Source organism: Trichosurus vulpecula, chromosome 5 (genome assembly GCF_011100635.1).
Source record: "Trichosurus vulpecula isolate mTriVul1 chromosome 5, mTriVul1.pri, whole genome shotgun sequence".
Classification (NCBI taxonomy): Eukaryota; Metazoa; Chordata; class Mammalia; order Diprotodontia; family Phalangeridae; genus Trichosurus; species Trichosurus vulpecula.
In genome coordinates, this window is record NC_050577.1 from 244,147,495 (window position 1) to 244,172,821 (window position 25,327).

Sequence of the window (25,327 nt, forward strand, 5' to 3'; positions counted from 1 at the left end):
CATCATTTAATTTTTTTAATATTTAATTTATTTATTTTCTGTTTTCAACATTCATATCCATCAGTTTTAAATTTTCTCCCCTTCCTGACCCCTCCTTCCCTAAGACAGCATGCAATCTGATATGTGCTCTACACATACATTCCTATTAAACACATTTTCTTATTAGTCAGGTTGCATAGAAAACTTATAACCAACGGGAGAAATCATGAGAAGTGAAACAAAACAAAAGAGAAAAGAATGCTTCACTCTGCATTCTGACTCCATATTTCTTTTCTGACTGTGGATGGCATTTTCCCTTATGAGTCCCTTGGAAAAGTTTTAGGTCTTCGAATTTCTGAGAAGGACTAAGTCTATCAAAATCAGTCTTTGCACACTGTGGCTGTTACTGTGTACAATTTTCTGCTGGTTCTGTTCACTTCACTCAGCATCAGTTCATATAAATCTTTGCAATTTTCCTGAAGTCAGCAAGCTCATCATTTCTTATAACACAGTAGTATTCCATTACATTCATATACCACAACTTGTTCAGCCATCCCCCAATTGATGGGCATCTCCTCAGTTTCCAGTTCTTAGCCACCACAAAAAGAACTGCTATAAATATTTTTGTACATATGGGACATTTTCCCATTTTTATGGACTCTTTGGGATACAGCCCTAGAAGGGTATGCAAAATTTTATAGTCCTTAGGGTACTATTCCAAATTGCTCCCCGGAATGGTTGGGTCAGCTCACTGCTCCACCAAGAATGAATTAGTGTTCCAACTTTCCCACATCTTCTCTGGCATTTATCACTTTCCTGTTTTTTCAGGTTAGCCAATCTGGTAGTTGTGATGTCACACCTCAGAGTTGTTTTGATTTGCATCTCTCTAATCAGTAGTGATTTAGAGTATTTTTTCATATGAGTATGGATTGCTTTAATTTCTTCCTCTGAAAACTGCCCATTCATATCCTTTGGCCATTTATCAATTGGGGAATGACTTATATTCTTGTAAATTTGGCTCAGTTCTCTATATATTTTAGAAATAGGCCTTTATCAGAGACACTAGCTCTAAAAATTCTTTCCCAGTTTTCTGCTTCCCTCCTAATCTTGGTGGAATTGACTTTGTGTAAAAACTTTTCTTTTTTTACTTTTTTTTTTTTTTTTTTTGCTTTTTGGCAGGGCAGTCGGGGTTAAGTTACTTGCCCAAGGTCACACGGCTAGTACATGTGTCAAGTGTCTGAGGCCGGATTTGAACTCAGGTCCTCCTGACTCCAGGGCCGGTGCTCTACTCACTGTGCCACCTAGCTGCCCCCAACTTTTCAATTTAATGTAATCAAAATTATCCATTTTACATTTCACAATGTTCTCTATCTCCTGCTTTTTCCTAGCTTCTCCCATTGCATGTTCAATTCACAGCTCTCCTCTTTCTCTGTTTAATGAGGTAAGCATTCAGAGATACCAAAAGTTCCCCTAAGAACCACTTTTGCTGCATCTCACAAGTTTTGGTATGTTTTCTCATTATTGTCCTTCTCTTGAATGAAATTATTGATTGTTCCTATCTGAATTTTTGACCCACTCATTCTTTAGGATTAAATTATTTTGTTTCCAATTAATTTTTAGTCTATCTTTATTTTATTACATGTGATTTTCATTGCGTCATGATCTGAAGAGGATGCATCAAATATTTCTGCTTTTCTGCACTGAATTGTGAGGTTTTATGCTCTAGTACATGGTCAGTTTTTGTGTATGTGCCATGTGCCCCTGAAGGCATATTCCTTTCTATCCCCATTCAATTTTCTCCAGAGGTCTATCATATCTACCTTCTCTAAAATTCTATTCACCTCCTTAACTTCTTTCTTTTTTATTTTAAGTTAGATTTATCAAGTTCAGAGACAAGAGTGTTGAGGTCCCCCACTAGTATAGTTTTGCTGTCTATTTCTTCCTGTAACTCCCTTCAATTATCCTCAAGGATTTTGGATGCTATGCCACTTGGTGAATATATGTTTAGTAATGATAATATTTCATTGTCCATGGTGCCTTTTAGCAGGATATAATTCTCTTCCTTATCTCTTTTAATTAGATCTATTTTTGTTTTTGCTTTGTCTGAGATTAGGATTGCTACCCCTGCTTTTTTTTAATTCAGCTGAAGGATAATATATTCTATTCCAGCCTTTCGCTTTTACCCTGTGTGAATCCTCCTGTTTATTTTTTATGTGTCTCTTGAGTCCTATATTTGAAGATCAAATTTTCCATTGAGCTCTGGGATTTTCATCAGGAAGGTCTACAAGTCTCATATTTCATTGAATATCCATCTCCTTCCCTGAAAGATTACGCTCAGTTTTGCTGGGTAGTTGATCCTTGGTTGTAATCCAAGCTCATTTGCTTTTTGGAATATCACATTCTAATCCCTCTGCTTTTTAATAGAGAAGCTGAAAGGTCCTATGTGATCCTGACTGTAGTTCCATGATATTTGAATTTCTTCTTTCTGGTGGTTTGCAGTATTTTCTCCTTGACCTAGTAATTCTGGAATTTGGCTACAATATTCCTTGGAGCTTTCATTTTGGGGTCTCTTTCAGGAGGTGATCAGTGGATTCTTTCTATGACTATTTTACCCTCTGGTTCTAGGACCTTGGGGTAGTTTTCCTTGATGATTTCTTGGAAGATGCTATTAAGGCTCTTTTTTCATCATGGCTTTCCAGTAGACCAATAATTCTTATTTTATCTATCCTGGATCTATTTTCCAGGTCAGTTGTTTTTCCAATGAGGTATTTTATTTTTTCTTCTATTTTTTCATTCGTTAGATTTTGTTTGAGTGATTCTTGGTGCCTCACAGAGTCATTAGCTTCTATTTATCTAATTCTATTTTTCAATGAATATTTTTCTTTATTTACCTTCTGTACTTCCTTTTCCATTTGGCCAGTTTTACTTTTCAAGGAATTATTTTCTCCAATTACGTTATGTACCTCCTTATTCATTTCACCAGTTTTACCTTTTAAAGATTTGTTCTCATCAGTGAATTTTTTCTATTTTATCCATTATATTTTTAAAAGAATTGGTCGATTTTTCTTTTGCCTCTGTAATTTGGATTTTAAAATCCTTCTTGAGCTCTTCCAAGAATACTTTTGGGGATTGAGACCAGTTCATACTCACTTTTGAGGTTTCAGATGTGAATTTAATGTCAGTACTGTCCTCTTCTGAATTCTTATTTTGATCTTCTCTGTCCCCATAGTAAGATTCTATGGTCTTTGCTTTTCTAATTTGCTTCTTCATTTTGATTGCCTTTTTCCTGGCTTTATAGAGGATCTCTGCTTCTGGGGCACATGGGGCTCTGTCTCAACCTTCTTATGCTGGGAGCTAGAGGCCTGGTACTAGCTTTGTGTGCTGTGGCCTCTGGTTCTGTCAGTTGGAACGCCTTCCATCCTGCACTGGTCACCTTCAGCCACAGTAAGAGTAGCCTTTCCTGTTGATCTCCCTAGCTTCCCAAGCTAAAAGACTGCTGTACTCCTATTGCTGGCTCCACCATTCCAGGATTTTTCCTGGGGCAATATTATCTGGGTTTTCAAGGTCAACGGTGGGGGGATGAAAGCACTTATGGTTTACTCAGCCGTCTTGGCTCCCAGAAGTTCAAGTCAGTGACTTTCAAACATATATATAGTCTGTGGGCTGAAAGCCCCAGGAATAGTTGCTGCAATTGTCACAGGCCCTTCACCTCTCTTTCACCCAGGTATGACAGACTCCCATCTGGTGCTGAGAGGTTTGGGAATCAGCACTGCCACTGATGATTCAGTCCACCAGGGCCCACTACCTCTCTGCTATGGTTGTGTGTAGACCGTTGTGCTCTACACTCTCTCACCCTAGTGCAACATATCCTTCCCGTTTATCTTCCACACTCTCCTTGGGTGGAAATCTGCCCTACTTTGTCTGCTAGTGGATTCTGCCACTCTCAAATTTGTTCAGATTCACTTTTTTAGAGGTATATGAAAGAATTTGTGCAAGAGCTCAGGAGCATCCCTGCTTTCACTCCTCCATCATGGCTCAACCACTCCCTCCCCACCCCTCCACCCACCCACACGCACACATATGCACACAAACACACACACACACACACACACACGTCCATTTAAAAAATATTTGGAGTTCCAAATTCTCTCTCTGTCCCTTCACTCTCACTCACCCCCATTGAGAAAGCAAGGAATGTGATATCAATTATACATGTGATATCATGCAAAACGTATTTCTGTATTAGCCATATTGCACAAGGAAAAACAAAAGAAAAAACAAAATGAAAAAATATGTTATAATCTGCACTCAGATTTCATCAGTTCTCCCTCTGGAGGTAGAGAGCACTTTTCCTTTTAAGTCTTTTGGAATTGTCTCGGATAATATTATTGCTCAGGGTAGCTAAGTCATTCACATTTGATTATTGTTACAATATTTAATAATTACTGTGTACAATGTCATCTTTGTTCTGCTCACTTAACTCTGAATAAGTTCATATAAGTCTCTCCAGATTTTTTCTGAAACCATCATGCCTGTCATTTCTTATAGCATAATAATGTTCCATCAGAATCATGTACTACAACTTGTTTAACCATTCCCCAGGTGATAGGGATCCCTTCAAATTCTTTACTACCACAAAAAGGGTTTTTACAAATATTTTTGTACAGATAGATCCTTTCCCTTTTCCTTTGATCACTTTGGGATACAGACTTAGCAGTCGTATTACCAGATCAAAAGGTTTATAGCTACTTGGGAAAAATTACAAATTGTTCTCCACAATGTTTGGACCAGTTCAGAACTCCACCAACAGTACATGTGTCCCAAATTTTCCACTTCTCAAGGATTTGTCATTTTCTTTTTCTATAATATTAGCCAATATGATAGGAATGAGTTGGTACTTTGGAGTTGTTTTAATTTCCAGTTCCATAATTTTTAGTGATTTAGATAATTTTCTACATATCTATTGAGAACATTTAACAATATGCTGTATTTTTTAATAATCAATTTTATCTTCTAATCTATTCTTTTCCTCATTTTGTCAGACCCCACTTCTCAGTCTAATTCACCAGTCAGTTCCTAAAGGGTATGATCAAGTACTCAGATCACTCCCAGCCATGAGGCAATTGCCAGTTAACCACCTTCGGCTGGGCATCTCCCAAATGGGATCTTTGCTTATGTTTACCAGTAAACAGAGAAATCAGTTAGACCTGGGTTCATTCCCAGGGGATAATTCTCCTATCCTTGACCTTGTAGGTCTTCCCAATCAAACTTAGGGGTAATTTGGTCTTCAAGGGAAGGCTAAACAGGAGAATTCCAATTGGGGTAGTTTTTTTTTGTCTAGCCAAGATTACTAGAGGCAGTTAATATCCCTCAAGTGAGTAACATTCCTAAATTGCCAGAGAGCATCATGATCATCCACACCTGAAGGTCAATCTACTTAACAGTCTGTATGGCCTTACCTTTGCCAGGGGACATCTGACCTATGTACTGTGAGACCAATGAGAAGTAAGAGACATCTAGGTTTAAAACACCCTGTCACCACTCACTCTGGGTCTCTAGACATTGGGAGAGTCTATTGACCCAATTTCTTGGTTATTGCGAGCCTAACTAATAAACTGGTCATGTTTAAGTCCTTGGCTTTTGTTGCAGTGCCAGAGTGATCATTTCACTAACAGCATACATATCACTGTTAATAAAAATGATGTTTTGCCCCAGAGAAAGCTATACCTCAGCATCATTTTTATTCACTACACTATAGGTAGCTATGATTTCTTCTTCTGAAAACAGCCTATTCATATCCTTTGATCATTTATTAATTAGAGAGTGGCTCTAATTGCTTTAATAAATTTGATTGATTTCCCCACATATTTGAGAAGAAACTTGCTGTCTCCACCTCCCTTCCCCCCAGTTTCCTGCTTTCTTTCTAATCTTGGCTGGATTGGTTTTGTTTGTACGTAACTTTTTTTTAAGTTAATAGAATCAAAACTATCCATGTTACTTCCTGTGATCCTCTATATATTTTGTTTGTTCATGCATTTTTCCCTTACCCATAGATCTGACAGGTAAAATTTTCCATGCTCCCTAAATTTACTTATCATTTCAACCTATATGTCTAAATCATGTGCCCATTTTGACTTTATTTTGATGTACAGTTTGAAATGTCAGTCTACTCCTAGTTTCTTTAAAGCTACTTCCCAATTTTCCCAGCAATTTTTGTGAAATATTCAGTTCTTGCCCCCAAAGCTTGGATTTTTTGTTTGTCAATCACTAGCTTACTATAGTCCTTTACTGTTGTGTATTGTGTACCTAATCTATTTTGAACTGGTCCACCACTCTATTTCTTAGAAAGTAGATTGCTTTTTCTTATTATCACTTTGTAATACACTTTGAAATCTGGTACTGCTAGGCTACCTTTCTTTCATATTTTTCCTTTGATTCCTTTGATATACTGGACCTTTTGGTCTTTCAAATCAATTTTGTTATTATTTTTTCTTACTCTACAAAATAACCCTTTTGGGTTATTTTGGGATTGGTGTGGCACTGAATAAGTAAATTAATTTAGGCAGAATTATAATTTTTATTATGTTGACTTGGCCTATTCATGAACAATTAATATTTCTCCAGTTGTTTAGATCTATCTTTATTCATGTGAAAAGTGTTTTGTAAATGGGTTTAATCAGTTCCTGTATTTGTCTACACTTATTTTAAATGCATTTTTTTCTTACTGGATTTTGTTGTTAATAAATTGAGATTATGATGATTTATGTGAGTTTATTTTATATATAGCAACTTTTCTAAAGTAGTTAATTGTTTCAACTAGTCTTTTTTTATTCCATAGGATTCTCTAGAGTATATCATCCTATCATCTGCAAAGGATGATAGTTTTGTTTTGCTCTATTTTGTTTTTCCTCAGAGGTCAGACTCTAATCAAAACTATAAAAGTTAGATGTCTTCAAAGTAAATTTCCTTACACAGTGCTGTGCTTCCTCTCTTCATGTATATAATAGCAACCACCACATGAACAATGGCTCACATTTATGAAGCACTTTAAAATATTATTTCACTTGCTCATATAGCCTATAGAGTACTGCAGTGTAATAGGGAGGACTGATTTTGTGCTCTTCACAACTTCCAAATAGGTTTTGTTTCCATTTTCAGAATTCATCCTAGAACTGTCCAGTAACCATATCATTCAAGTAAAATAAAACTTTACAAAAACATTCTGGACTTAAAATTTGGAGGCCTGGGTTTATATCTGGACTCTGTAATTTACTAGCTAAAGGACCATAGGCAATTGATTTAACTTTTTGGATTCAATTTCCTTAAATGTAAATTGGTAAAAAAAAATGGTTGCACTATCTTATGGGGTTATTGTGGGGAAAACACTTTGAAAACCTCAAAATATTGTACAAGGTGTGTTATTATGAATCTAAATTTTCCACACAATGACGTTTTAAAAACAGCTTACTTTGACAGCGGTGGATCTATGGCTTCTTCGGTTTGAATTTTCCATAAAAAATTACAAATGGCAAATTCTTCAGTTCTTTTCATCTTGTGCAGTATTTATCTCTGTCTTTCTCTAAATCTTGTCAGTATTCTAGAGTATTCATGTTGTTCTTATAGTACTTCATGGATACCTGTGAAGGACTGGACCTGACTGCCTGTATTTTTTCCTAATTCTTGATCTTTTTTTCCCCTTTTTTCCTTACTTTTCTGCCTCCCTCCCTTTCCTTCTTCCTTCCTTCCTCCCTTCCTCCCTTCCTCCCTTCCTCCCTTCCTCCCTTCCTCCCTTCCTCCCTTCCTCCCTTCCTCCCTTCCTCCCTTCCTCCCTTCCTCCCTTCCTCCCTTCCTCCCTTCCTCTCTCTCTCTCTCTCTCTCTCTCTCTCTCTCTCTCTCTCTCTCTCCCTCCCTTTCTTAGAATAGAAGAAAGTTATAAAGGGGACAGAGATAAAAAAGCACATTATTAGAATAATCATGTGGTGGTTAGAGTGATAGCTATCAGCAGCCCTTGCCATGAGTGCTAGTCTAATTTGTTTTTACTGTTGTTTTATTTTTCCTTAAAATATATTGAAATTATTTGACTTTATTCACTCAGAGACTTGGTACATTGATGTAAATTCTTAGTGACCTGAATACAAGAAAGCCATAAGGAGTTTACTTAAGACAAGAGATTTGATCCGTGTACCACCATGTAAAATACAGAGGACAGGATAGGATGTACTCAGGTGGATCAGTGCCCTATCTTCACATGACTTCCCTTCTTTTATTATAAGTAAGTAAGCAGATGTGGGGGGCATGCTATATGGATTGTCTTTCTTAAAAAAAAATCAAATATGAGGTGCTTTCTAATCTACTAATGAATTAAATTTAATGTTTTCTTTTGTAGAAAACTATAAAATTGAAAGTCTTTGAGTCACATACACAAACTTCCTCTGAAGCTGAGATCCAACAAAGTATGGATGAATTCTCTGCTGCTTGAGATAATTTTGGCCTAACAATTAACACCAAGAAAACACAGGTGCTCTATCTGCCACCACCACCACACCATCCATATGTGGAACCATTGATTACAGCAAATGGAGAAGTTTTGATGCTGTGGATAAGTTCACTTACCTTGGTAGTATACTTTCCAAGGATGTGCACATTGATAATGAGGTTGATGCACACATTACCAGACCTAGGTTAGCGTTTGAGCAGCTCCAAAGGAAAGTATGAGAGAGAAGAGGTACTGGACTGACTACCAAACTGAAGGTCTACAGAGCGATTGTGTTGACCTCATTGTATGCCTGTGAAACCTAAACAGTCTACCAGCACCATGCCAGGAAACTGAATCACTTCAATTTGAATTGTTTTAGGAAGATTCTGAAGATCACCTGACAGGATAAGGTACCAGACACTGAGGTCCTTTCTGGAACAAAATTGCCAACCATTCAAATTCTGCTTCAGAGAGTACAACTCTGATGGGTTTGCTATTGTTTGAATACAAAATGTATATTACCAAAAAGACAATTTTATGGGGAACTCACACAGGGCAAGTATTCACATGGTGGTCAGAAAAAGTGAAACAAGAATACTCTCAAGGTCTCTCTCTTTTTTAAAATCATTATCTATTTATAAATATTTTTAGTTTTCAGCATTTATTTTAACAACAGTTTGAATTGCAAATTTTCTCACCATTTCTACTCTCCCTCCACTCCAAGATGTCATATATTCTGATTGCCCCATTCCCCAGTCAGCCATCCCTTCTGTCACCCCACTCCCTCCCATCCCCTTTTCTTTACTTTCTAGTATACTTGCCTGTATATCTTCTTTCCTAGTTGCATGCAAAACCTTTTTTTGAACATCTTCTTTTAAAACTTTGAGTTTCAAATTCTCCCCCCTCTTCCCTCCCCACCCACCCTCCCTAAGAAGGCAAGCAATTCAGCATAGGTCACATGTGTATCATTATGCAAAACTCTTCCACAATACTCATGTTGTGAAAGACAAACTATATTTTGCTCCTTCCTATTCTATCCCCCTTTATCCAATTTTCTCCCTTGACCCTGTCCCTTTTCAAAAGTGTTTGCTTTTGATTACCTCCTGTGTCAACAACCTGGCTGGCAGCTTCTGTGGGGGTATAAGATTCACCCACAGCCAGCACCCAGAAAGCTGCCAACAGCACAGGTTCTTCTGATCTGCTTAATTAAGGAAAGCAAGGTGAAGGGGTTGACAGGCTTACTTTTAATTCAAAAATCATTCAATTAGTTCAGGGGAAGAAAACCAGCACCCTGAACTTCAAAACAAAATGCAAACAAATTACAGACATCAACAGACATTGTCTGATTCAAGTCCCAACAGATAGTTACCAGAGTTCAACAAAGTTTCAACATCCGGGTTTACAAGCTGGAGGGCTCCTTAACTACAGCTGCCCGGAGTCTCCTCATCAACACCATCTCCAAAGCCCCGCACAAATGGCTCTGTCCTCCCTTCTTATAGGGCTTCAGACATCAGACATCATCTGAATCACCAGAGATCAGGCTCTGGTGATTGGTTCTTGAGTTGGCCCCTCCCCTTAGGATCCTGGGAGGTTCGCATCCACATGGATTACGTTAACACCTAATGAGGTTTGGGCCTGGGGCTTAGCACCTAGTAAAGCTCACTGAAATAAATTGAGTCACTCAAAGAAAACAAAGGCCATTCTGGTTACACCTCCTCCCCCTATCTGCCTGCACTTCTGTGTCCCCCTTTTTTTTTACCTCCTTCCTCCTTTCCTGTGGGGTAAGATACCTAATTGAGTATGCATGTTATTCCCTCCTCAGGTCAAAACTGATGACAGCAAGATTCACTCATTCCCACTCACCTGCCCCCTCTTCCCTCCCAACAGAGGTGCTTTTTCTTGCCACTTTTATGTGAGATAATTTACCTCATTATATCTCTCCCTTTCTCCCTCTCCCAATATATTCCTCTCTCATCCCTTAATTTGACTTTATTTTTTGGATATCATTCCCTTCATATTCAACTCACCCTGTTCACTCTGTCTATACACACACACACACACACACACACACACACACGTGTATATATATGTGTGTGTGTGTGTGTGTGTGTATATATATATATACACATACGTGTGTGTGTGTATGTGTGTGCGTGTTCATTCCCTTCAGCTACCCTAATACTGAGGTCCTATGAATTAGACACATCATCTTTCCATGTAGGAATGCAAACAAAACAGTTCAACTTTAGTAAGTCCCTTATGATTTCTCTTTCTTGCTTACCTTTTCATGCTTCTCTTGGTTCTTGTGTTTCAAAGTCAAATTTTCTATTCAACTCTGGTCTTTTCACTGAGAAATCTTGAAAGTCCTCTATTTTATTGAAAATCCATACTTTTCCTTGGAGCATGATACTCAGTTTTGCTGGATAGGTGAGTCTTGGTTTTAATCCTAGCTCCATTGACCTCTGGAATATCATATTCCAAGCCCTTTGATCCCTTAATGTAGAAGTTGCTAGATCTTGTATTATTCTGATGATGTTTCCACAACACTTAAATTGTTTCTTTCTGGCTGCTTGTAGTATTTTCTCCTTAATCTGGGAGCTCTGGAATTTGGTGACAATATTCCTAGGAGTTTCCTTTTTGGGATCTCTTTCAGGAGGTGATCAATGGATTCTTCCAATTTCTATTTTATCCTCTGGCTCTGGAATAGCAGAGCAGTTCTCCTTGATAATTTCTTGAAAGATGATATCTAGGCTCTTTTTTGATCATGGCTTTCAGGTAGTCCAATAATTTTTAAATTATCTCTCCTAAATTTATTTTCTAGGTCAGTGGTTTTTCCCATAAGATATTTCACATTATCTTCCATTTTTTTCATTCCTTTAGTTCTGTTCTGTAATATCTTGATTTCTCATAAAGTCACTGGTTTCCACTTCCTCCAATCTAATTTTTATGGTAGTGTTTACTTCAGTGATCTTTTGCACCTACTTTTCCATTTGGCTAATTCTGCCTTTCAAGGTATTTTTCTCTTCATTGGCTTTTTGCAGCTCTTTTGCCATTTGAGTTAGTCTATTTTTTAAGGTATTGTTTTCTTCAGTATTTTTTTGGGTCTCCTTTAGTAAGTCATTGACTTATTTTTCACAGTTTCCTCTCATCATTCTAATTTCTCTTCCCAATTTTTCTTCTACTTCCTTAACTTGCTTTTCCAAATCCTTTTGAGCTCTTCCATGGCCTGAGACCAGTTCATGCTTTTCTTGGAGGCTTTTAATGTAGGCTCTTTGACTTTGTTGACTTCTTCTGGCTGTATGTTTTGGCCTTTTTTGTCACCAAAGAAAGATTCCAAAGTCTGAGTGTTCCTCTGAGTCCATTTTTGTTGCTTCACCATGTTCCCAGCCAACTTACCTGACCCTTGAGTTTTTTGTCAGGGTATGACTGCTTGTAGAATAGAGAGTACTTTGTTCCAAGCTTGAGGAGATGTGCTGTTTTTTTTTTTTTTTCTGAGCTAATTCTATGCAGCAAGCTCTGACACACCAGTGCTCCTCCTACCCCAAGAACCACCAACCCAGTCCTGACTCAGATCTTAAGCAAGTTCTGCACTTCTGCTCTGATCTGCCACTTAATTCCTCCCACCAGGTGGGCCTGGGGCCAGAAGCAACTGCAGCTATAGTTCTGTTGCTGCACCACCCTCACTGCCCCCATGGCAGTGGCTGAAACTTGAACTCCTTTCACTGTGTCCCTGCAGCTTTTCCCACTAACCTTCTCTGTTGTCTTTGGTATTTGTGCGTTGAGAAGTCTGGTAACTGCCACAGCTCACTGATTCAGGGCCCTAGGGCCTGTTCTGCCTGGCTCTCGGTTTGGTTTGTCTGGGCACAGTCCATTCTGGGCTCTGTTCCACTCCACTCCCAGCTCCATGTGGGATAGACATTACCCAGCGACCATCCAGGCTGTCATGGGGTGGCGCCCTGCTTCCCTCTGCTATTTCATGAGTTCTGCAGTTGTAGAATTTGTTCAGAGCTATTTTTAATAGTGTTTGGAGGGTCCTGGGGGAGAGCCTTGGGCTCTCTGTGCTTTCCAGTCTCCATCTTGTCTCTGCCTCCTCAAGGTCTCTCTAAAGAACTCTGCAGTTGATTGGTGATATGAGACACAGTGGCACAGGACAGAATATCCTCATTAGAGAAAATGATGTTCTGTATGAGCAAAGCATAATTGAAACAACTCAAAGGTAATGCAGTATGTACAAATTTAGAGAATACACATCAAATGTTCACATGCACTATTTTTTTCCCAACCTATGGTTGAGCATCCCAAGCTCACATAACAGCAACAGTCAGACACACTAAAACTTGACCCTAGATAGTGATATTATTTTACTCCTCTTTGAGAATGAAGGACTACAAGAACCACAAACTTCATTTTTACTGTTCCTTATATTAGGAAATTTGCTTGTTTGTTGAAATTTCCAGGATCTCAAAAACAAATCTTGAACAAAATCTCAATAATTTCTTCTCCAATCCTCTTCACAAGTCATCATTACACATATTTTGTAGCCAGTTTTCCCCATCAGGCATCTTTCCTTTGCCCTTTGAATTTCCTGCAGCTTTGCTTCTACTGAGATAATGGGGCCACATAATTTGTGGCCATATAGCATCGTTGAAACTATATTAACTTTAAGGAAATCAGATGTTGAGATAGTTTGTAGTTTGGGATCATTGGAAGAACTGAATAATTCCTGCATTGCAAACTGCCATCTTTATCTTCCATTCAGTTCTGTCCATAGCTTATTCATTGTCCCTCCAATCATTTGCCAAAATAGGTACTTTTTTTGTAATTTATATCACAAAAAGTAACATATATAGATATAGATAACATTATAAAACATCGACATAGATAGATAGATAGATAGATAGATAGATAGATAGATAGATAGACAGATAGATCTTATATACACAATATATATGCATAGGCTTATGTATGCTGATCCTACAATGTAGAAAAAATAAACAAAGTTATAATGACTTGATGGATTGCCCATCTAGCTACATGACATCATTAGTCTGCACAGCTTATACCCCTGCCTCCAAAGAACTTTATGCTCACAGGGATCAGGGTTCATCCCTGGGCTCTTCCCAAAATGAGGGATTTGGTTGACTCTATGGCTCTCTTCCTGTTTCAGTATAAATCTCCAACAAATATTCTAAGTCAAAATTGAGGTATGGCTCATGCCTACAGTTGCCCCAAGTGTGGTCTAGAATATCTCTCCCACAAAGGTATTAAATATATATGTTATGGGATACATTTTTAAAATTATGATATTTTTCCTTCACCACAGAAACTTCATAAGAACCAATGAACTCACAGTCATGAATAAAGAAAATTAAATACACACATCTATCTCATTCATTATTCTCTCTGCTGAAGTGATATTTCACATTCACCTTGCTCCTCCACTAACCAAGAAATTAGAAGCAATTAATATACTGTCAGCAAGGTCCAGGTACCCTGGCCAGCTTCTGTGTTGCTCCTGGAAATAAGAGTGGAATAGAAAATCTCTACCCCCTCACATCCCCATATATCCTGCAATTCCATTAGTGCCGATGAATGACCCATCAAATCCAGCACTACTTCTCTTGAACATCTCTGCTATGGTGGAAACATATCCTTGTGATACATATATGGTGTGTGACAAAGACCCAAATGTTCCTTTTACCACTCTAGTGATTACTTTTCTTGTTTATTACTCATTTGTTTCAGTTGTGTCCAACTCTTTGTGACCCCCATTTGGGGTTTTCTTGACATAGATACCAGTGTGGTTCACCAGGTCTTTTTCCAGTTTATTTTATAGATAGGAACTGAGTCAAAAAGGACTAAGTGACTTTCCCAAGATCACAAAGTTAGAAAGTGTTTAAGGTCAGATTTGAGCTCAGGTTTTCCTGACTTCAGTGCTGGCACTTTAACCACTGTGCCACCTAGCTACTGGGAGTACATAACTACTATTCAAGTATCTAGCATCACTGAAAGTTCTCTGGAATAAGCTCCCAAAATGTGGAAAACATTCCATGACCACAGGCTTTAGGACCCAAGGATGGGTGTAATGCATTTTCCTGAGTCTTGAAAACCCACTCACTCAACCTACAATTCAAAACAGACTGACCTTCTATCTGACTTTCACTCATATAAAACAGAATCATCTCACTTCTTTATATTTACATGTGAATGTGTTCCAGACATCTGCATCTTAATGAAGACTCTCCTTCACACTCAATTTTTAATCTTCCTCCAGCTCAATAGGGAATCCTCCCTCTGTTCTTTCTCCCAAACCCCTTTGTATTTTGCCACTCCTTGCTCTGTCACTATCCATTCCCTAACACTGCCAGACAAGATTACCAGTATTATTAAGTCTTTCAGCTCTTTTATAGCCTTGAACATAATAAAGGATTTCAGACAACTGTGTGAGCATTGCCCCCATCCCTTCAGGGTTATCTGCTTTCCCTTAGGATTCTCAGCCTGAATATTATGCCCCAGAGCACACATCAATGTTTGGGCCATTGGATGTCTTTATTGTGGTTGTGTTTGCTTTCCCTTCCTCTACCTTGTTTTCTCCAAATTTCTGCTGTCTCAGTACTAGATATATCTTTTATATTTTTCTCTCATTATCATTTTTTTCTTATTTCTTCTTTAAATCAGTTTTGCTTCCTACTAATTTATGACTACCCTCAACATTTCAACGTACATTGAATTACTAAAATCCAATTAATATGTAAGCCTGCTATCATTTATTGTTTGATGTGGCTTCTATCAGTGAGGTAGGAGTCAGGTATGTTTATTTCCATTTTGTTTTCCCAAGAAAACTTTGGTATTAACTGTGGTTTCTTGTCTTTTATAAATGGTGTTTCTCTCAGCACTGCTACCTTATGCAGTCCCAGAAGCACTTACTAATTCTGAATGCCTCTCTGGGGTGGTTCTCTGAATAGGAAATTGTGACCTTGAGGCTGTTTTGATAGATCACTCTAGGTGTATTCTGATTTTATGGCTATGTTGTGTTCTACAGAGGAGTATCTCTCCATCCCTCTGGACTTTTCTTTTCTCTCAGGGGTACTTATTACTCTTCCCTGGTGGCTAAGTAGTTCACATTTGTTTGCACTCAGGGTGTGTATGAAGGAACTTATAGCCAAAAAGCTTATAGCATGTCTTCATACAGGGAAAGAAAGGAAGAAAGTTAGTACACAAATCATTTGATAATCACAGTCAAGTCTTTTAATGAAGTATCATAGATAGATCATAGAACATTTGAAGAAGAAAATAAATTAGATGATAAAACAATGTTAAATCTTGGCTTGGGAACTGGCTTCCATCATTTTATGTAAGTTAAGTATTAGAAGGGAAATTGTTCTATTTTCCCTCAAAAGGCATAATAGGGAGCAGTAAACTGAAGGACCTGGGAGTGTTCAACTTGAAGAAGAAAAGATCCAAGGAACATATGATACCTGTATTTATGTATTTTAAAAGCAGTCTTTTGAAAGAAGGATTAAACATGTTATTTTTGGCTCTAGATAGACAGACAGATAGACAGAAAGATAGATAGACTCTAAAAAAACATAAGAATCACCCCCAGAAATTCTAAGATAAAGGAAAAAAAAACAAAGAAAGTCAGCTATGAGCTCCTCTATCCACATGATGAATGGTACAAAAGGCTGCCAGTATCCTGAGAAAGTATGGAACATAGACAAGTTGTGAAAGAGGGAAGGGGAAATATAGAACACAATGTTCTAGAATAGCAGACAAGGACAGATCAGTCACCAGCACAGATTAACTTAATGAACTCTATATCCCTGGCAGAACTCAAGGGCAGTCCAACATTCTCAAATGGGCATTGATATAGATCCAGCCCAACTAGGCATCAGGCATTGAGAAACGTAATCATAGCTGTGAGACAAGCTAGGGAATTTCTGCTGAAGGTAGGGCCTAATGTTGGGCCCCAAATTAAAACCATGCAGAAACTGCTCACATTATCTATGACAATGGGAGCAAAGTTTGACCCAAGCACAAGCCTGCAATCTGGACACGAAAATAGAGATATGAGTAAACAGAAGGAGGATGAGGAAGAAGAAAGGGGAGGGGACAGAGGAGGAAGAGGAGGAGGGGAAGGAGGAGGAAGAGGAGGAGGGAGAAGGGGAAGGGGAGGAGGGGGGAAGAGGGAGAAAGGGAGGGGGAGAGGGGAAGGGGGACGGGGAGGGGGAGGAGAAGGAAGAGGAGGAGGAGGAGGAGGAGGAGGAGGAGGAGGAGGAGAAGAAGAAGAAGAAGAAGAAGAAGAAGAAGAAGAAGAAGAAGAAGAAGAAGAAGAAGAAGAAGAAGACGAAGAAGATGAAGACAAAGAAGAAGATGAAGAAGACGAAAAAGAAGAAAAAAGAAGAAGAAGAAGAAATACCTTGGATTGAAAAAAAACTCAAAGGGAAATCTCCGAAGAAGAGAATAATTCCATAATTCCAAGTAGAGAATCGAGAGAAAAATGTTTTTACCACAAAGCAAACAAACAAAAAACGGTTCAGCTGTTTCAGTCGTGTCGAACTTTCTTCATGACCACATTTGGCATCTTCTTGGCAGAGATATGGGATTACTTTGGCATTTCCTTCTGCAGTTCATTTTACAAATGAGGAAACTGAAGCAAACATAGTTAAGTGACTTGCCCAGGGTCACAAAGTTAGTAAGTGTCTGAGGCTGGATGTAAACTTAGATCTTTCTGACTCTGAGCAGTGTATCACCAAGGCAATATTCACAGTGCTGACGGTGACTATGAATACCCTGTCGTAGTTCTGAATCACAAAATATGAAAGACTATCTATACAGAAGACAGAATCAAAACATTCATTCACACACCAGAAAGCCAAATCCTAACACCAGTAAACCGAATCCATCATAGCAACAAAGAACTAAATACATATTATCACAGCAGGGAGCAACAGCATCCCAAAGCCCTCCCCTTACTCGGGCCTTCCCACAAACAAACGCTCATAGCACAGCCACCTGCCTCCTTCCTCTCTCTCACTCAGTTCTAACTGCTCTGAACAACTTCCTGTTCCACCTTTCCTGTTCCACTTGTTCACCAAACTCCTCCCACTGCATGTGACTTAGGCTTCCATGTTACTTAAGAGGCCACATGGTCCTATTAATGGACGGGAAAGAACTTTGCATTAAGCAAAAATACATTAACAATACAAACAGCTAGGTGGTACAGTGGATAGAGTGCCAGAGGAGATAAGATGCAAACAACTATGTAAAAATAACATATATGCAAGATAAATGAGATATAATTTCAGAAGGAAGGCATTAAGATTAAGATAGATGGGGAAAGCTTTCTTATAGAGGAAAAGGCTTTGTCTGGGACTTGCAGGAAGCCAGGAGGCAGAGATGAGGAGGGAGAATTCCAGGTATGGGAGACAGCCAATGAAAATGCCCAGAGTCTAGGGACTAAAGGTTGAAAGAATCCAGAAAAGCCTTTGATGAAGTGATTTGGAGTTTTCTATACATTATTAAGCATATCCTGGAAGCATGACAGAGGACATAATCTATTATGAATTGCTTTGAAACAGTGCAGTATACAGAAATTTCACTCTTCCTGAAAATTAAGGTCATACAAAATTCTGCAAATCTTTATTGCCCCAGAGGGCAGTACACAGTTATTGCATTCTGTTACTTAAGAAACCTATCATTCTCAAATCTACCAAGGATTTTATTTGGAGAGAAATTTTCCAACAAAGGAGATCCCTTTGTTAAATAAATGGATAACTGTGCATTTTGCCATCAAACCAACAAAACAGCTAGGGAAGCAGGAGGACAAACTAAGAGAGATACTCCCAAAGGAAAGAAGAGGTTAAGAATAAGTAGTTGTCAAGGTTACGTATAAATACATGGTTAAGTTAAATTAACTGCTGGTATGTATTATATATGGCAAGACAGCATTGCTAGTGGGAATGAATGAAGTATCACTAGGCCCTTTTCCTTAGCATAATATCAGGGTTCTGAGGTTATTATTTTATCCTTTAAAGATTTTAAACATCAATACAATCTAGTCCCACCAAGGATTTATTAAGTATCCACTATGTCCAATGCATTATGCTTGGTTTTGGGGATGCAATAACAAAAAAAGCAACTCCTGTGCTCAAAGAATTAAACACACACATGTACGTACACACACACACACACACACACACACACACACACACAGAGAGATGACACTCTATTTAGCAGGATAGAAAGTGAGCACTAACAACTAAGAGAAATCATAAAATGTTATAAAAGATGAGATAATCTCCAAGCCTCTAAGGAATCCAAGGACTCAGAGTCAGATGACAAAGGAGAGTATTCTAGGCATGAGTACAATCTAGGCAAAGGTATGGAGTGGGTAAATGGAGTGATGAATTTGGAAAATGGTAAGAAAGTCACTTAGTCTACTACATTGAGTGCCTAAAGAGGAGTAATGTTCACTAAGCCAAGAAGGGTAAGATGGAGGAAGATTGTAAAAGTATTTAAAGGACAGTTTGAAGCATTTGCATTTTTTTATTTGATGCAATTTACTTAGACAGTGGAATAACATGATACAACACGCTTTAGAAAAATTATTCTTGGAATAAGGCAGATAGTAATTAAAAAGAGTCCAATTAGGAAGCTGTTAAAATAGTTTAGAAAAGTGGTAATGAGAACCTGAACTAGGATGGTGATGGTTTGATCTGAGATATGGCTAGGTATGTTAGCCGTTTAATTAAAATCTACATGACTTAACAAATCTTTGTAAAAGAAGAGTATTAAAGGGAGATGAATCAAAGGTGACACCAAGATTGTGAACCAACAAATAGCAAAGTTTGAGGAGAGTGGGTGAGGATGAAGGATAATAATTTCCATTTTGATCTAGTTGAGTTTGAGACACTTAAGAGACATCCAGTATGAAATATGAAACCCTATTCTGAAACTCAGGAGAGAAAGTAGATCTGAATATATGGATAAAAGAGTCATCTGCATGGAGACGATAATTAAAGACATAAAAGATGACATAATTGAGAACGAAAACAAGAGGACTCAAGAAAGAGCTAGTGGGCATAATCATGGGTAGGGGTAATAATTTGAAAGATGATCCAGAAAAGGAGATGGAAAAGAAATGGTTAGACATATAGGAAAAGTCCCACAAAAGAGTACTGCAATGAAATCTCAGGAAGGAGAGACTATTAAAGAGAAGAGGATGATAAAAATGTCAAATGTTCCATGGAAGTCAAGAAGAATGTCACTGGTTAACATGTAAAATCAAAGCTAAGTGATGAGGATGGGAACATCTCTAATGCATTGTGAAAGACATAGGAAAAGAGGGAAAAGAAGCAAGAAGAAAGTCAGTGTTTCTCACCAAACTAACAGAAACCAAAAATCAACATAGCATCAGACTGTAAGCTAAGGAAAAGAACATGGGAAGTCTTTTTCTCTTCAATACTATGACTTATTAAGCTCAACCTCCTGACTGAATCCATAAGTAACTCATGCAGTAGTGTTTGTTTTTGTTGTTTAGTCGTTTCAGTCAGGTTCAACTTTTCATGATCCCATTTGGGGTTTTCTTGGCAAAGATACTGCAGTGGTTTGGCATTTCCTTCTCCAGTTCATTTTACAGATGAGAAAACTGAGGCAAAAAGAACTAAAATGACCTGCCTAGGTTCACACAATTAGTGTCTGAAGCCAGATTTGAACTAGGTGTTCCTGACTCCAGAGCTAGCACTCTATCCATCACACCACCTAGCAGCCCCATTCAGCAGCATATGAATTGTCAATTAGGGAGATTGAGACCCTCTGGCTATGTTCATTAGCTTGAAATAGAATAAAAGAATAAATGATTTGTAGAAAGTGACTACAACAGCAGACAGCTGGCAGGGAGGAATCAGAGAGCAGGTTGATTCCATTTTTGGGGAAAAAAACAATAGAGCTCGTGAGTCAAAGAGGCTGAACTACTCACAATGATGAAATTTCCACATAGCAACCACAATTGCTAAGCAGGAAGTATTATCTAGAGTTATCCTTTTCAGAACATGGACTGGTCTTTTCAGACCCGTGTTCACATGTGTACATGCCTACATGGATGACAACATCCAGCATTATATGTGTGTATGTGTTTAAGTATATATACATAAACATATATGTGTATATGTACATATATGTAAATATGTGTTGATATATAGTTATATATTTGTGTGTTTATGTGCGACATATATGTTATTTTTTAAAGCCCTAAAGATGGTAATTCCAAAATACCACTACTGAAAGCATAATGTGATTTATTCCCCTAAAGTACTGTCTCTTTAGAAAAGTAATATGATATGGTATACAGAGTTTTGGACTTCAGTCAAGAAGACATCAGATCAAATTCCACCTTTGACATTTACTAACTATGTGACCCTAGGCACAGTTTCCTCACCTATACAGTGTGGATAACAATATCATTTGCCTTACAGGGTTATTGTAAGATCAATTCACTTTAAAGAGAGGGGTAATGGAAAGAACAGCAGGATGGCCTTTGCCATTCTACTTGAAATGGAACAGATTGCATTTTAAGGGGTATCCCTTGAAGTGTTGAGCACTAATTTTATTTCAGTTCATTTAAACAATGCCAGCAAAGTTGTCTTAATGTGGTATATTACTAAGGTACTTCACCGTTCATTTAGCTTAGCTTCATCTTGCTTAGCCTTAGACAAAGTTAACAAAAAATGTTTCTTATAAGGACACTCCCCTATTTCAAACTCAGGGGAGAAAAAGAAAAAAAAGAGTAAGAAAGAAGAGGAGAACATAAGAAAGAGAAGGTAAAATAAAAGGAGAAAAGAGAAAGAGAGAAGAATGAAGGAGAAGGAGAATAAGGATAAGTAAAGGAGAAGGAAGAACAAAAGAAAGAGGAGGAAAACAGCAAGAAGGAAGAAGAAGTGGAATGGGAAAGGAGAAGAGGAATAAGGAGAAGAGAGAAAAGAAACAGAAGAATGAGAAGAGGCCAAAGGGGACAAGCAATTCACTTAATCTCCCCTTAGCACACTACTAAGAAGAATCATTTTTCAGATCTGATTGAGGTGCACTAAAGTAAAAAAAAAAAAGGATTAACTACATTTACTTTCATTTCAGCAGGTTCAGTTAGCTAATGTGTGCATCCAAAGGAATCACTTAAAAATTACCATAAGCAAAATATAACAGATTGTAAACGATTGCTCATATTAACTTAGCTAAGTACTTGTAATCTTCCTAAGCATTATTTAACAGAACATAATTGAAAAACAGTATGATACCTCCAGAGTTTGGAACACTGTTAGATGGGGATTTTACACTTAGGAACTGGAAAGCTTAACACTCGCGCACACACACACACACACACACACACACACACACACACAAACACATACACAGACACACACACACACACACACACACACACACACATTCCAAATGGTAGGTATTTCTTGAGTGTGTGTAGATTTTTTAATAGAAAAAAGGCTTGAAATTTAAAAAATTGTTCCTCTCAAGAATAATTTGAATTTTCTGTAGTTTCAGATAGATAATTCATAAGAATTTTTTCTTATATTCATTTTGCACTACAATAGAAAAAAAAAAAATCTTTGTCTCATGAGGCTATACAAGAAATGTTTAAAGAGGCCAGTCTGGAGATATAGACAACATGGCAGCTGGAAAGCAGGGACTAGCTTAAGTTCTCCCTCAGGTGCCTTCAAACACCTGTAAAAAATGACTCTGAACAAATTCTAGTGCTGCAGAACCCATGAAATAGCAGAGGGAAGCAGGGCTCCAGCCCAGGAAGGCCTGCATGGTCACTGGGAAGGGTCTATCACACAGAGCTGGGAGCAGAGCAGACAGAGCACAGCCCAGCATGGGCTGTGCCAGGACCAATCAGACCAGAAGCTGGGAAGAACAGGTGGTAGGGCCCTGAATCATTAATCCGTGGAAGTTACCAGACTTCTCAACCCACAAACACCAAAGACAGCAGAGAAGGTTAGTGGAAAAACTTCTAGGGTGAAAGGAGTGCACAGTTGGCCATAGCCCCAGGGGCACAGAAGTAGTGTAGCTCTAATGCCACTTCCAAAGCCCCAGCTGCAGTTGGTTCCGGCCCCAGGCCCAACCTGTGGGAGGAATTAAGGGGCAGGATCAGAGCGGGAGTGCAGAGCCTGCTTGGATCTGGGTCAAAGTCCTGGTTGGCAGTTCTTGAGGGAGGAGGACTGCTAGTGTGGTAGAGCTTGCTGTATAGAAATAGCTCTGAAAAGAGCAGCACAGCCCCTTAAGCTTGGGACAAAGTACTCTGTACCCTACAAACAGTCATAAACTGACAAAAAGCTCAAAGGTCAAATAGTTGGGTGGGAACATGGACAGGCAGTGAAAACGGACTCAGATTCAGACTCAGACTTTGGAATCATTCTTTGGTGACAAAGAAGATCAAAACATACAGACAGAAGAAGTCAACAAAGTCAAAGAGCCTACATCAAAAGCCTCCAAAAAATGTGAATTGGTCTCAGGCCATGGAAGATCTCAAAAAGGACTTGGAAAATCAAGTAATAGAAATAGAGGAAAAATTGGGAAGAGAAATGAGAGTGATGCAAGAAACTCATGAAAAACTAGTCAATGACTTGCTAAAGGAGACCCAAAAAAATACTGAGGAAAATAACACCTTAAAAATAGACTAATTCAAATGGCAAAAGACCTCCAAAAAGCCAATGGGGAGAAGAATACCTTGAAAGGCAGAATTAGCCAAATAGAAAAGGAGGTCCAAAAGACCACTGAAGAAAATACTACCTTAAAAATTAAATTGGAGCAAGTGGAACCTTGTGACTTTATGAGAAATCAAGATATTATAAAACAGAACCAAAGGAATGAAAAATGGAAGATAATGTGAAATACCTCACTGGAAAAACCACTGACCTGAAAAATAGATCTAGGAGAGATAATTTCAAAATTATTGAATTAGACATCATCTTTCAAAAAATTATAAAGGAAAATTGCCCTGATATTTTAGAGCCAGATGGCAAAATAGAAATGGAAAGAATCCACTGATCACCTCCTGAAAAAGATCCCAAAAAATAAAACTCCAAGAAATATTGTCACCAAATTCGAGAGTTCCCAGGTCAAGGAGAAAATACTGAAAGCAGCCAGAAAGAAACAATCTGAGTGTTGTGGAAAAACACTCAGAATAACACAAGATCTAATAGCTTCCACATTAAGGGATCAAAAGGCTTGGAATATGATATTCCACAGGTCAAAGGAGTCAGGATTAAAAGCAAGAATCACATACCCAGCAAAACTGAGTATAATGCTCCATGGAAAAATATGGATTTTCAATGAAATAGAAGACTTTCCAGCTTTCTCCATGAAAAGACCAGAGCTGAATAGAAAACTTGACTTTCGAACACAAGAATCAAGAGAAGCATGAAAAGGTAAATAAGAAAGAGAAATTATAAGGGACTTACTAAAGTGGAACTGTTTTGCTTCCATTCCTACATGGAATGATGTTGTGTGTAATGCATGAGACCTTTCTAAGTATTGAGGTAATTGAAGGGAATATACATATATACAGACAGAGGGCACAGGGTGAGTTCAATATGAGGGGATGATGTCTAAAAAAATGAAATCAAATTAAGGGATGAGAGAGGAATATATTGAAAGAGGGAGAAAGGGAGAGATAGAATGGGGCAAATTATCTCATAAAAGTGACAAGAAAAAGTGGTTCTGTAAGAAGGGAAGAGGGGGCAGGTTAGGGGAAATGAGTGAATGTTGCTCTCATCAGATTTGACCTGAGGAGGGAATACCGTACACACTCAATTGGGTATCTTACCCCACATGAAAGTAAGGGGAAGGTGATAACAAAGGGGGACTATAAAGGTAGGGCAAATATGGGGAAGAAGTAATCAAAAACAAACACTTTTGAAAAGATACAGGATCAAGGGAGAAAATTGAATAAAGGGGGGATAGGTTAGGATGGAGGGAAATATAATTAGTTTTTCACAACATAACTATTTATGGGCATGTTTTGAATAATGATACATGTGTGGCCTATGTTGAATTGCTTGCCTTCTTAGGGAGAGTGAGTGGAGAGGGAAGAGGGGAGAGAATTTATAATTCAAATTTTTAAAAGAAGATGCTCAAAAAAAACACTTGTTTTTACATGCAACTGGGAAATAAGACATACAGGCAATGGGGCTTAGAAATCTATCTTGCCCTACAACACAGTAAATGGAAAATAAATTGGGGGGGAGGGGGAATGGGGTGACAAAAGGAAGGGCTGACTGGGGAATGGGGTAATCAGAATGTATGCCATCTTGGAGTGGGGTGGAGGGTAGAAATGGGGAGAAAATTTGTAACTCAAAATCAATGCTGAAAACTATAATATTAAATAAAGTATGGAATAAAAAAAGAAATGTTTAAAGACCAAGAACAAAGTTCTCCACTACGTGAAGTATCTTGCACATTAATGGAAGGAAACACGAATTAGGTATAATCAGAAGAATATCTTGAGTTCTACATCACCAGAAGTCCATCTAAATATTCCAGTCTTACTAAAATAATTTTCTGGGGCAATCCCAATTTCAATTCTTTGTCCTGTTGTCCCTGTAGACTATCTTCCTGTCTTATTAATTCAACATTTCAATAAAGAGCTATTAGGTAAGTCAAGGCAATTAGCATTATATATACATATACACATACATACACACGTGTGTATGCAAATTGTCACGTATATTAATCCATTTCTCTAAGAGAGAGAGAGAGAGAGAGAGAGAGAGAGAGAGAGAGAGAGAGGATGAGAGAAGGATGAAGGGGAAAGAGAATAATAAGGAAAGGAGAAAGAGGAATAAAAGAAAGAGGAGAAGG